Genomic DNA, 14986 nt, shown 5'->3' on the forward strand with positions numbered 1-14986 from the left:
TAATAAATTTAGCAAAAAATAGTCTGATAGACTGGTTAATATACAACACATGACTTAATTTGGCATACAAACAACCAATTTGTAACCAAAGACTAGGCTATGTAAAATGTGAAATTATGAAAATTATGTTTTATTAACCAGGTTCGGTAGGAGCACAATCAGATAATTAACTAATTCAGCACAGGTGGATCTCATTAGGTAATTAGCCAAACACTACATATACAGACATCCTACCTACCTCAGTCTCAAGATAGTTTTCCGACATCCCTCCAACACCCCAACTCACCACTCTAATCTGTTCTATCCCACATTGGGATGTAGGAGTTCTCCAGGTTCGGGCCATACCCCGGATTCGGAGTTCAAGCTTCACTCTGGACCCAGAGCCCTCCCCCAGGACAGCCCGCCAAAATATGCTTACTTCCACAATCAGATTAGATGTAAGGGCAAACTTGTAAAAACTATTTAAAATAAAAATCAGATTTCTGCTTAAACAAGCCAGAGGTTGTTGTTTTACTCTGGGACAGTGGTCTGAAGTGTGTCTTTCCTTGTATAATATATTTCACTTGTTGGTCTCATCTTTACTCTGTTTTAATGTTACACAGCCAGATTTTACCCCATTTTAATTTGTGTAACTCATCTGATAAGGCGGATCATTACAACTTCTTCATTCATATAGAGGCAGAGAGATGACTGCAAGCAGGAGGTGGAGCGTTTTTGTTCTCACCCACTGTATAAATATAAGCAAATGACAATAATGTGATTCAGAGTCACTCTTTATCCTCCATCACAAGTTTCTCTGACTGCCAGCCATGTACCTACACCTGCTGTTTATTTGTCTTTCATCAGTCTGTAAGTCTCTTTTAAGCTATGTGTTATAGTCATATTCTGTGTTTGTATCATTTTTGTGTTGTATACATCAAAAACCCTTACTATATGTACCCTAATATAAATAGTAATATAAATATTTAGGATTATGGGGTGGTTTGCCGGACAGGATTTTGATTAATCCAAGACTTGACCTTAGATATATTAGGACAAACAAACCTTATAAAAAACCTGGTGTGTATTTTGAGCATTTTTGATGCCATTTTTTCAAGATCATGGTAGGCGAGTAGGTTCTCTTTTGACATAGGAATCCTGGGGTGAGTTTATACTTTGAGCAAAGCGAAGTATGCACTTCCATTTATACTGCCTACCTCAAATCATGTGAGCTCATAGCTCTTACCAGGTCTCTCCTGCTCCATTGTTCGCAGATGGATTTTGGTGCTGCGTCCTTTGGCATTCAGTTTATCCATGAGGTTCTCAGTGCAGAACATTGCCGAACTGCCTGGGTCAAAAAAGGTTTAGGTTTTTATGGTCTTGCTGCCTTTGGCAACTTCAACTTGAACTGGCACGATAGCTAGTGCACATTATCTACTGGCCCCTGTTGCACAATCAGCTGATACTAGCCCACCATTATGTTTCTTTTAGTTTTATGAGGTTTGGGTTTAGCAAAATCTGCAGCCTTATATTGTTAATGTGGATGTTGAAGTTTTTGTTGACATATCTGACACAGTGGCGGCGTTTCACGAAAACCTAGGGTATGGCAAAAATTATTCGTACAAGAAGGCCATTCAAATAACAAATCTATGAAACCACATTATATCCATATGTGTACATACTCCACCAACCTGTACAAAATCATACTATGATTGCACAGATGTACACTTGTACTGACAACAATACGGAAGCAATACAATTGAAAAACAAAAATAGAAATCATGGTTGTTTAAAATGCTTTTCAAATGTTGTCATTCTTAACTAAGTGCAACTCCAGCAACAGATAAACTAAATAAAACTCTTAGGGGCGGTTTCCCGGACCAAGTTTAGCTTAATCCAGGACTAGGCCGTTTAGTTAGGAAATATAACTAGTTTTAACAAACATGCCTTACTAAAAACATTACCTGTGTGCATTTTGAGGTAAAACAAAGGGCCCTGATATATTTTAAGATATGTAAGTGCAAGTTGTTTTCAGTTTGGAGAGCTCTTAAAAGTGTTTAAGTCTAAGACTAGTCTAATCCCTGTCCGGGAAACCGCCCCTACGTAAAACGGGGCTAAATGCAAAAACAAGTCTTACCTTTTGTCGGCGTGCAGTTTTTATTCCATAAGTCGCCATATTCAAAAACGTGCGCAAATAATTAATACACTTAGACTGCGCTACAATTTCCCAGTGTAAGAGAACATGTTTATTTATCCACAGAGAACAAATCATTTTACTTCTGGAATAATGTATGCAATATGCATTGCGCGAGTGTGGGGGAGAACCGTGAGTCTGTTTGAATGTTAAAACAAAAAAAGTAGTTTACTTGCAAAAATAAAGATTATAACAACAGCGGTCATCATGAAACCACCTGCAAGGACTTCAAGCTGCGCTGCAAGCAAGAACGACAGGCTGATGACATCAAAGTACCGCGAGGGTGAGGCGAGAAATCATCAGAAGAGTTTGCTTTCAAACTGCTCTCGCGGCACGTTGATGTCATCCGCATGTCGGTTCCTGTATTATAGCATGAAGTCGAGCACACGTGTAAATTATCCATATTAGTGATGTACCAATAATCAGATATGTTCTACTGAAAATATTTAAAATTATCTTTAATATGAGCATCATTATAGCCTGTTGATTTCTGGTGTTCCCTTTCAGTCGGTCACTACGACGTCACGTCATGACCGACGAATTGGGAACTCGCTTAGAGAGACCAATCGGCTTCGTACTCTACTAAAACGGCAATGAACTTGGCATTGAGATATTTGCATAATGCTGGCGCCGCCCCGCCAGGTGCACATATAAGCCACAGGTGCAAATATGGAAATTAGCTTTTTCGCTTTGAAAGCCGGCATTATCTGCTACTGAGAAGCTGGCCGCGGGGGACGCGCAAATACGCATTCACTCCAGTGAGCTTAATCGCACAGACACTGTGCAAAGTCAGGCAGGACGAGGAGAGCCTTTTATTAATCGCCCCGTACTGGACGACCAGGAATTGGTTTTCAGAGTTAATGCTCCTCGCGACAGCCCCTCCCTGGCGAATTCCCCGGAGGAAGGACTTTCTTTCTCAAGGAAGGGGCACATTATGGCACCCGCGCCCCGACCTGTGGGATTTCCATGTATGGTCGTTGAGTGCGCGCAGGTTTAGGTGATTTATCGCAAGCGGTATCTAACACCATTGACGCGGTACGAGCACCGTCCACAAGACGGGCTTACGCGCTTAAATGAAACCCTTTTTCGTCACCTGGTGCTCTTCGCAATGCGAGGACCCCAGAGAATGCTTAACATTGTGCTTTTATATATCTTCAACATAGGTTAGATGGTAGGCTGTCACCCTCCACCATTAAAGTTGATATCGCAGCTATTTCTGCTCATCACTCACTTATTAACCGCAGATCAGTTGGCCAGCATGATTTGGTTATTAGATTTTAAGAGGCGCTCGCAGGCTAAACCCCTCGTGCCCTCCCTCTATTCCTCTGAGACCTGTCCATGGTGCTGAAGCCCTACTACAGGTTCCGCGTTCGAGCCTTTGCAGTCTGCGAGTCTGAAGTTTTTGTCAATGAAAACTCTGACCCTGCTAGCATTGGCCTCCGTGAAGAGAGTAAGGGATTTCTTGCATTCTCTGTTGACGATTCGTGCCTTCAGTTTGGTCCTGCTGTCTCACTGAGACCCAGACCAGGCTACCTGCCCAAAGTTCCCACCACTCCCTTCAGAGATCAGGTGGTGAGCTTGCAAGCGTTGCCCCCGGAGGAGGCAGACCCAACCATGGCTTTATTATGCCCCGTACGAGCGTTACGCATCTACGTGGATCGCACACAAAGCCTCAGGACTTCAGATCAGCTCTTTGTTTGTTACGGTGGTCAGCAGAGAGGGAAAGCTGTCACTAAGCAGAGGATGTCTCATTGGATAGTTGATACTATCGCCCTTGCTTATAATCTGCAGGGCATTCCTTGTCCATTTAATTTGAGAGCTCACTCTACTAGAGGTGTTGCCTCATTTTGGGCATTCGCTTGTGGTTCCTCGCTAACAGACATCTGCAGAGCTGCTGGTTGGGCGACACCTAATACGTTCATTAGATTTTACAGTGTTCGTGTCGAGCCTGTCTCCTCTCGTGTTCTTTCCTCGTTAGGGGAAACACAGAGAACAGGCTCGCAGGTCGGCTTGCAGCCTCCGACTGCTGCTCCAAACTGAGCTCAGTATGGAAGGCTATCGAGGCAAAAACGCGTAATAATTTGTTTTGCCTTCCTCCACTGCCTTGGCAGCCTGATGTTGCGGAACATCCGCTGCCAGCCTCTCACTAGCTGTATCCTCGCGAACCTGTGTTTGGCTCGGGCATCCACATTGCGTCCCACCGGGTTCCTTTGTGAGTATTTTTCCGTGGGGTTAATCCTACTAGCCCACGTTTCCCTCAGCAGAGCACTGCTTTGCTTACACAGCCACGGCTGTCATTTATACCTCAACTACGGTTGACTTTCGCCCACCAACAGCCCTTAACGGGGCGATGGCTTCCGCAGCGTTCCTATACCGCTCAGATAGGGCGCTTCCCAGTCGCTGGCACTACTGTGGGGTTAAAGGAACATCTAGTGCCCGGCCTTCTGCCTTAAAACCTAATTATCCTTATCCTAAGTGGAACCGGAGGGCTTTACGCAGACACTGGAAGAGGTCAGCCCTCAGTGGCGTTTTGGTAGGGATTCCCAATTCGTCGGTCACGTTATTCCTGAAGGCCCACTGCTCTGCACATTTTGTATGTCTTCTTTATTTAACACACCTGATTCAAATCATCAGCTCATAAGAAGAGATCTCCATGAACTGAACTGAGTCTGTCAGATAAAAGAGACATACAAAATGTGCAGAGCATTGGGCCTCTAGGAACGAAGTTGAGAAACACTGTCCAATGTTACTCTCATGATGAGTGAATATTGAAGAAAAAGTACACAAATTAATTCTAAATTACACAATGATTCTAATGAAGTGAAGGAATCAGAATTCATGACAGTTGCGGTCAAAATACAAACCTTTAATTGTACAAATGTTTAACAAACAACTTAAAATAAACTAAAAACTTAAAAATCTCCTTTAACTGCAAAGTTTAGACGTCTTTAACAACTGACAAGCATCCAAAGCCAACTTGCATACATAATATTAAACAAAAGAAATAGAAGAGCTGTGCAATTTGCATTAATAATACAAATCCTTCAAGTTTATGCCCAGGTAAACTACACAGTTTAACATGAGAAAAATATAGATGTCAATGAGAGTAAACGCATTTTGAATACTTGGATTATTTCCACATTGAATTGCATTTTATAAGTGTAGGATTGCGGTAGAGTTTAGATTCTCTGCCGGAGGAGAGAATCTATTGTTCTTACCATTAAGAACAATGAAGATACATTAAATAAATGCACAAATACATCTCAAGCCATTTAAACTTTTAATATTTGTGACCAGTCACGGAAAGTAGGGACACAAGTCGGATCTGGGCCATTTTGAGTTATTCACAGATTCTGAAAGTGCGGATTCTAAGCTTTCCAACGATGTGTAACACATGGAAATCTGATAACATATGGAGAAGTTGTGACCATTTGAATATAGAAACTCAGAAATACTCAAACCGAGAAAATCGAGACGAAAGGGACTCTTCTTTCCAACTGGGGGAGACAATAGGGCTCATTTACATCTCATTAAGCTAAGCCATACTCTCTGTGAAGCCGTTTTGAGATACAGATGTAGCATCATATGTAGTATTTTATGACAGAAGTCCAAATGACAACATGCAAAAATAAACATGACTTTTTACCTTTGTGTTGATCACAAGTCGAATTCAGTCTGTTTCAGATTATCCAATGACTATATTGTCCACAAATGCGTATAATCCGTGAAATATAGATGTATAGTCTATATTGTTTTCATCTGATTTTGCATGAATGTCTAGTAATACAACATAATATACAACCCCAAAACAGAAAAAGTTGGGACACAGAAGAAATTGTGAGTAAAAAAGGAATGGACTAATTTACAAATCTCATAAACTTATATTTTATTCACAGTAGAATATAGATAACATATCAAATGTTGAAAGTAAGATATTTTGAAATGTCATGCCAAATATTGGCTCATTTTGGATTTCATGAGAGCTACACATTCCAAAAAAAAGTTGGGACAGGTAGCATTAAGAGGCCAGAAAGTTATCATCATCTACAGTGCATAATATCATTCAAAGATTCAGAGAATCTGGAACAATCTCTGTGCGTAAGGGTCAAGACCGGAAAACCATACTTGATGCCCGTGATCTTCGGGCTCTTAGACAGCACTGCATCACATACAAGAATGCTACTGTAATGGAAATCACAACATGGACTCAGGAATACTTCCAGAAAACATTGTCAGTGAACACAATCCACCGTGTCATTCGCTGTTGCCAGCTAAAACTCTGTAGATCAAAAAAGAAGCCATATCTAAACATGACCCAGAAGCACTGGCGTTTTACCTGGGCAAGGCTTATTTAAAATGGACTTTGGCAAAGTGGAAAACTGTTCTGTGGTCCAACGAATCAAAATTTGAAGTTCTTTTTGAAAAACTGGGATGTCATTTCATCCGGACTAAAGAGGACAATGACAACCCAAGTTATTATTAGCGCTCAGTTCAGAAGCCTGCATCTCTGATGGTTTGGGGTTGCATGAGTGCGTGTGGCATGGGCAGCTTACACATCTGGAAAGGCACCATCAATGCTGAAAGGTTTATCCAAGTTCTAGATACATATGATCCCATTCAGACGTCGTCTCTTTCAGGAAAGACCTTGCATTTTCCAACATGACAATCCCAGACCACATACTGCATCAATTACAACGTCAAGACTGCGTAGATGAAGGATCTGAGTACTGAAATGGCCAGCCTGCAGTCCAGATCTTTCACCCATAGAAAAGATTTGGTGCATCATAAAGAGGAAGATGCGACAAAGAAGACCTATAGTTGAGCAACTAGAAGACTGTTTTAGACAAGAATAGGACAACATTCCTATTCCTAAACATTGATCCTCCTCCAGCTGTTCCTCATATGCATGTACATGTAACTTTTCTGGCCTCTTATTGCTACCTGTCCCAACTTTTTTTGGAATGTGTAGCTCTCATGAAATCCAAAATGAGCCAATATTTGGCATGACATTTCAAAATGTATCACTTTCAACATTTGATATGTTATCTATTTTCTACTGTGAATAAAATATAAGTTTATGAGATTTGTAAATTATTCCATTACTTTTTTACTCACAATTTCTACTGTGTCCCAACTTTTTCTGTTTTGGGGTTGTACAATCTGAGGACTATTTACATCGTAAAATGTAAGGGTATATGATTAAACTCCGTTAAACACATGAACCCGCCTTCAAAGTTTTTATTTAAAATAGGTAGTATAACAGATCATCCAAACAGCGCCGTCGAAAACGTGACGTCCTTTAGAGATTTTACCAATCGCTCGCTCGTTCCTCCATCAGCCAATGACTTCATGGAAAATATTGATAGACAAAACATGTAGCCAATTATATAAAGAATACAACGATCTCTGTGTAACTTCTGTGTGTTTGGACTCATGCTGCGCTGCAGGAACTGACAAAGAGATGACGACAAAGTACCGCGAGAGCGACTCGAAATTACATTACTCCGTAAGATTTCTTGAAGAGCTCTCGCGGTACTTTGACGTCATCCGACTGCGGCGCCGCATAAAGTCAGTGACGCGGCTGACGGACATTGCGGCTGACTGTTATTTGTTCCGCCCCAGATTCTTTTATTTTTCTTTTGTCTTGTGCGCCCGAGTTTTACAGTCTGGGGAGATGCACGCTATAAGCTTGAAAAAAACAACAACTTAGCAAACATATCTGAGGAACAGGGCAGCCGCGTCACTACAGTCACGTGACTTCACGCTCGAGCCGGAAGAGAAGACAATGCTGAATAAAGTCGTAATTCTGCTATTTTTGGACCAAACTGTATTTTCGATGGTTCAACACAATCTTACTGACCCACTGATGTCACATTGACTACTTTGATGATGTTTTTATTACCTTTCTGGACATGGAAACCATACATAGATTTTCAATGAATGGGACAGAAAGCTCTCGGACTAAATCTAACGTTAAAACATCTTAAACTGTGTTCCGAAGATGAACGGCATAAGGAACGACATAAGGGTGAGTCATTAATTACATTATTTTCATTTTTGGACGAACTATCCTTATTTAGTAGTCACGCTGTTCCCTTTGGGGGCGGAGGCGAAAACACAAGCTTATACAGTATGTAAATATACACACAGACAATGACGCCCCCGCTGCACGCTAGAATCTCTGGAAAAACAAGCCTATTTTAACCGCAAAATGTACGCTTTTAAATATACGAAAACTGCTATCCCAAACATGGAGAGGCTTCTTCGTGATCTCAACTAACAGATTCTGCAATAAAACGAAAATCACAAATTTTGGAAGAAAAACTTTGTTTCTCATTTTCTCGGAACTTGTGCTGCCGACTTGTGTCCCTACTTTCCGTGACGGGTCACATCTTGGCCTGAGCTTTCGACACGACAGATCTCGTCACAGTTATATTTGTTGGTGCGTCCTAGAATGTGAATAAAGGCCAATCCTTGACGCACATGACTGGCCACAGATGTCACACACAAACTGGGTAGATGTTGTTCTAGGTTTTCTAGATGTTAAGGCTTTGTCCTTTCTGCGTCTTCGTTTGTCTACTGCAGTATCAATGCGGCTGCGCTCAAAGAAGTGTATGGCAGTTTGGCACTGTGCTCGCCATGATGCCCTGTCTGCAGCGATCTCCTCAAAGTCATTTGGGTCCATGTTGCAGCGTTTCAAATTGGCTTTGAGGCCGTCCTTGTAGCGTTTTAATTGCCCTCCTTGAGTGCGAATGCCGCTCTGGAGTTGTCCATAGAATGCCTGTTTCGGCAGGCGTGAATCTGCCATGCGCACAACATGTCCAGACCAGCGAAACTGCACAGCAAGCAGGAAGGCCTCAATACCAGTGATGCCACAGGTCTGGAGAACCTCAGTATTTGAGACCTTGTCTTGCCATTTAACATGTGCAATACGACGGAGACAACGCATATGGAACTGATCAAGTTTGGCGATCTGGCGGCGATAAATAGTCCAGGACTCAGATCCATACAACAGCACTGTGAGGATGGCTGCCCTGTAAACTGCCACCTTTGTGTCCAGCCGGATGCCGTGCTCATCCCATACTCTCTTGGACAGTCGACCGAAGGCGAAACATAGGGGGAACAGACTTCGAAACAACACCGGGTCTGGCCCTTGGTCAAGCATTTGTATTTTTTTAATCATTGCTAGCCTAATTCGGTGCAGAGCATGTGAGCAGAGCAGGTTTCGGATGATTCCGCTTGCTCGGACCGCAAATATGTGAAATAAGGGCTGTCCCGAATAAAATTATTTTTTAGTTGATAAGTAAGCCATTACTCAACAAATCGCCCATTTATATTAATTTAATTATAGCATACTATACAGGACAGAATATAGGCTACTAAACCATAATGAGCGTTTAAGTAATATAGCATATTCTAAACTCAAGCGCACGCATAAAGCTTGCCACAAAGAACTGGCAAAAGTAATGATTATGATTGTGTCAAAAATAGCAAGGATACATTTAATTGTTTATTAATAAAATAATAAAAAAACACTTTTACTGTCTATGAGGCAGTTGGGTGGACGTGGAGGCATAAAGTCAAGGGAGATTATTAATCAGAATTTACCAAAATTAGCACCTGTTCACGTTCACGTCTCTGCAAGATTTGGTGGATGATTCAGATTTTTCTTGGCACGGCTATTAAAAGACTTACAATTGTCAGACAGGTTGTTCACGTGGCATCTACGTCATTAAGCTCAGTTTGAGTCTGCGCAGTACGCTCGAGCCCAGGAAACTTAAACATCTTATTTATTAAATCCCGACCTTTTGTTGATTAAAAAAATAAGATACAATGAATACAAAACAAAAATCTTTTTTAAAAAAAAGTCTTTCTACAAAACAAAACTTAATGAAGTTCTCAAAATCCTCTAACCCACTGCATGTCTCCCGACATATTGCAGATCTTATGATGACAATGTTAACTATCACGATAGTTAGCTGTATCAATATTTTTGCACAGCCCTAGTTATAACGGCCTACGTATTAAAACATAGTCGGGTTATAATTATTATAATAATTATAACAGGTTATAATAATTAATCTACAGTTAATGTGTCGGCCGGGCTTGGACATAAGTAGGCTACACGGGCTCGGGTAGGGTCAGGGTTGATTTATGGGCGGCGCTAGAGGTGGGCTAGCGGGGCTTGAGCCCCGGACCTATTTTGTAAAGCCCTGATTGTTATAATATGGGCGTCACTAATTTTAATCTGTTAAAATATTTTCTATTACAGCCGAACTGTAAATCTCTCATCAAGAAATGTCAACTTGCTCGTTTGATTATTTATTTAAACGGTTAAAAACGCGTGTTATAGACCTTTCTTTTCCCTTCCAAAGCGCGTGAGAGGTACGTTGCTACTGTACGCAACCGTAAGCGCTCTCCGTGACAGCGTGTTAACGCGTGATCGGATTTAAATTGCTCATATGCACCACACGTCAATCATATATTTGCCACCATGCAATCAGTTAATCTTGTCGGGACTTTGGAGTTTTCGTCTAGAGAAGGTCTGTTACTCTGTCTGTGGGGTTACTCAAAGAGCTGCGCGAGGTTAGTTCACGCCATGTCACAGCTTCAATGGCAACACCTCAAATACTGTAGAGATGGAGATGTAACACATACTTAACCACGGATTAAAAATAGAGTCATCAGCGCCCAGGTTAAGAAAAGAGGAAAGATGAGGAGAAAGGTGCAAAAAAAAGGCTGTATGCTATGAAGCTCCCTCATCTTAATATAAGAATTGGATGAAGTATATATCATTATTTGCTTGCTGTGTCTGTGCTTAAGTTACTCATAGAGCAGTAGCCTTATTCATTTTTACAGAGATTGAACATAACCAAGTCAAGTCTGTAACTTAAAAAAAATCCTAAATAAATCAAAATAGAAACACTACCTGGTTGCAGAAAATGTCTAATCATTAATACATTAATACTCAGGAATTTAATGTGTTAGTTTAGTGCCAAATTTTAATATAAAGTTCTTTAAGATAAGGTTAAGAAAATGTTTATACTGTTAAATATACAGTGCAATATAAACAATGCTTTCTGTGGTAAATAATAGAAAAATATGTAATTTACAGAAATATTGTGTATTTTATGTTAAAATAGCTTTGCAGCCCTGCAACGAGGTGTCAATCTTGTGTTTGAGATCCAGGAACATATCCTGGATGAAATTTTTATTTATCCTGGATGAATTAAGAGATGAGTGTGAAGGGGGGGGGGGTCAGTGAAGAAAATAGCCTTTGGGCCACAGAGCATGTGTCAAGGGCCGGTGGTTACTCTTGCGCTATTTTTTTTAATGCATTATACCGGCAGGACCAAAATGAAAGGGTTTGGTGCTTAATAATGTGATTGGGCCAGCCCAATGTCAACCGGCCTGCTGATCAACTGTCTGGATTAATGGGCCGGTCAGAAACAATAATATATAAATTAAAAAAGTGTCGGACTCAGGACTGTCGGCACAAATAGCTCCACGGCCCACCGGGAAAATGCCTGGTATGCCAGATGGCACAGCGAGTCAGCAACCGTGTGTGTTTTAAAGGAGGCAGCAACAACAACAGCCAAGTCGGTCTAAATAAAACACAAAGTATTGTTATTGTTATTATTATTTCTCTATAACTTCACTGTAAAAAAATTCCGTAGAAATTGCAGCTGGGTTGCCGGTAATTTACCGTAGATTTACATTTATGTTATTTACAGGCAAGAGTTTGTTCAAAGTTAAATGAACATTAAACATTTACAAGTCTTTGTCTTTACAGAGTAAAACTAAAAAAGCAGCATCAAGCAAAACATTCTGGGAAACAAAATCTGAAGCAAAAAACAGAAAAAGGTTGATGATGATTTCTGATTCCCAGAATGCTTTGCATGAGGCTGTTATTGTGTAGTTTTATTCTGTAAAGATAAAGACTTGTTAATATTTAAAATTTATTTAACTTTGAACAAACTCTTGCCAGTAAATAACATAAATGTAAATCTACGTTAAATTACCGGCAACCCAGCTGCAATAACATTGAAATTTCTACCGAATTTTTTTACAGTGTTGCGTGCAAACTGGCCCACATTGCTCCATATGACCAGTTCCTAAAAGTATTTTTATTCCACAATGTTCCCCATCTGCTGATAAACATGTATTTAGTATGCATAAAACATTTTGACTTTTTGATTGACTTTTTAAACTTGTTCAAATATATAATGCTGAACATTGCTTACTAGCTTCTTTTGTGAGTGAATCTCACTCTTGATGCTCTGTCTTGTCTACAGCGCAAGCACTTGAGACTCCGCAAACCTGGATTTAAAGGGATACACACAAAAACGGTGCATTTTTGCTCAAAGCCATAAAGTGCCTTTTTTAACATGCCACAATAAATTATATGGTATTTTGAGCAAAAACTTCACATATGTACTCTGGGGATATCAAAGATTTATTTTAATATCTTAAAAACGTCTTGTGGAATGTCCCCTTTAAAGCATTTAAACTAATTGATCTGGTTGAATTTCAAACAGCTGTATTTATGTTCAAGGCTAGAATTTTTTTTTTGCCTGGCAAAAAACTGCAGGCTTCGGATTGAGAAAGCATTGTTTACAAACGAGGACGCGTGTACTTCCCTTACGAAAATTAACCATGGTTTTACTACAGTTAAAACCAAAAAACATGGTTACTGTATTAAAACCATGGTAAACACAAAATAACCATGGTTTTGACAACCATGGTTTACAAAAAGCATAGTTAAACCATAATTAGTGTAGAAAAACAATAGTTTTGCTGATAGTAATCAATACACCACAAAACCATGGTTACTACACTTTTACCACAATAAAACCATGGTTAATTTTCATAAGGGCTTGCGTAATGGCAGATATTTATCTACATGCTGTGCAGTTTAGACACAGTAATTCACTATCATGTAACCTTCATGGCAACTATCAGTAAGGCTGCACTACAGGAGTGCCGCGTTTAAGCGTGAGGAGACGCGAGTACTCGCGTACGTGGATGCGATGCCATATGCAACGTGTTTTGAAAGTTCATATGTGCTTACAGAAACACACGCATTAAAACATTGTTAAAAACAGAATCTAGACAATCAGTCGATGGGCATCTGAAAACAGCTTTTTATATAACAAAGCTCTGCAGATGTTTATCTGAGATAAGTTTATCTGAATTTGGTGTTATCAGTGATATTTACCGATCAGTTATGTAGGCTATGTCGTATGTGGTAGTACTGTGGACAATATATGAAGAGTTTCATTGCAAAACGAGATATCCACCGTTTTTTTAATTGTTCAGAAATCTTGTTTTTGGTTGTGCATTCCAATTAATTTCAATGCAACTGCAGTTGGTTTGTTTTGATTTAAACCTTAATAACTTAAAAAATACAGCTAAGTAGCACCATAAAACAAAATAATAACATGATAACATAATAATAAACATGTTTTGACAAAAATGTTAAAAAATGGATTTTGCTACGAAACTCTTCATATGCTAACAGCTGTTTATAACTCTCTTACAGGTCTGCATCCCTCTCATCAGTACAAAACTATGAAGTGTAAAGACATATTCACACAGTTATATGGTAACATGAGCCACATGACGTTTACAGCTCATAGCAGAGCTCTGTTGTGTGTCACTCAAAGTTTCAGTTACTTAACATTGCTTGTATAAAGACTTTGGAAATGCTAGTTATGTGATGTTCACTTGTATATTTATGTTGTATATATACATTAAGTTGTCTGCTAAAATGTGACAACATTTACATTTTATTCTTATTATTTAGATTTTATTGTACACTAGTTTGTCATTAAACTACAAGCAAAACATTTTCTTTTTAAGTCTCCTCACATTCATTCTTCTAGCTCAACATTCCACATTGAGGCATTTGGGGGTTTGCTCTTTATCTGCTCAGGTGTGAATCACATCAATATTCATGACCATTGACCCTCCCTTGCATATTGCCTTTACACAAGAAAAAGTATCTTACAAAAGTTAAATCAATATATTGTTTCATGTGAATAAGTTAACAAATACCCAACTCCACAAGATACAGTTTGTGAAAAAAAAGTTTAGTAAATGGCCTTATTTCAGCAACTTTTAATATTTTTATTTTTACTAACCATGCATAAACATAATTTGCTTAAAAATAAAAACACGTACACATATTATTATGCACATATTAGCCATTAATATGTTTAAAGCAACTGAAAAACGAACCAATGTAAAAGCATGTCAGAACCTCTGCCAGTGTCCCGAAATGGTCGGACCTCAGAGGGTTAAGGATAAAAGACTCGGGTTAATTTTAAAATATTCACAAGTCTAGTGTCAAGTCAAGTCGGAAGTCGAGTCTGAAGTCCATAAAAATGTAACTCGAGTGTGACTCAAGTCCGTGTCACTAACTTGAGTGCCCATCTCTGATAGTATGTAAAAGACTTGATCTGTGTTATATAAAGTGTTATTTCTGCAGGTTGGGTGTCTGCTGATTCATGCAATGATACAGAATATCAGGCAGCTTATGATGAACTTCACAAAGAGCTTGGCTTGTTGGATAATAGCAACGCAACTAAACCAGTCCGGCCTCTGAGTTATAAAGACCTTACTGTAGTTTATTGGCTTTTGTATCTGACCTCAATCACAGATGTGGTATGACTCCAGCATGATTTACTCTTCTTATGTGGCTCATAACAGTATTAATCTGAGAAGAATTGTAGGTTTAACACTAAACATTTGCCTTAATCCACAGGATGAGAATGCCCAGACCATCTCAACACAAGTAACACTTAATACTGT

The 14986-nt window shown here is 39.6% G+C and overlaps 1 long non-coding RNA gene across 1 annotated transcript; it reads left to right on the forward strand.

Moving 5' to 3' along the window:
- The first annotated feature begins 769 nt into the window (after positions 1–769).
- Positions 770–14986, forward strand: LOC141350946 (uncharacterized). Its single transcript, XR_012359044.1, has 3 exons — positions 770–849; positions 14664–14839; positions 14940–14986. It is a non-coding gene; the product is annotated as an uncharacterized lncRNA (long non-coding RNA).

This window comes from Misgurnus anguillicaudatus, chromosome 19 (genome assembly GCF_027580225.2).
Source record: "Misgurnus anguillicaudatus chromosome 19, ASM2758022v2, whole genome shotgun sequence".
Taxonomy (NCBI): Eukaryota; Metazoa; Chordata; class Actinopteri; order Cypriniformes; family Cobitidae; genus Misgurnus; species Misgurnus anguillicaudatus.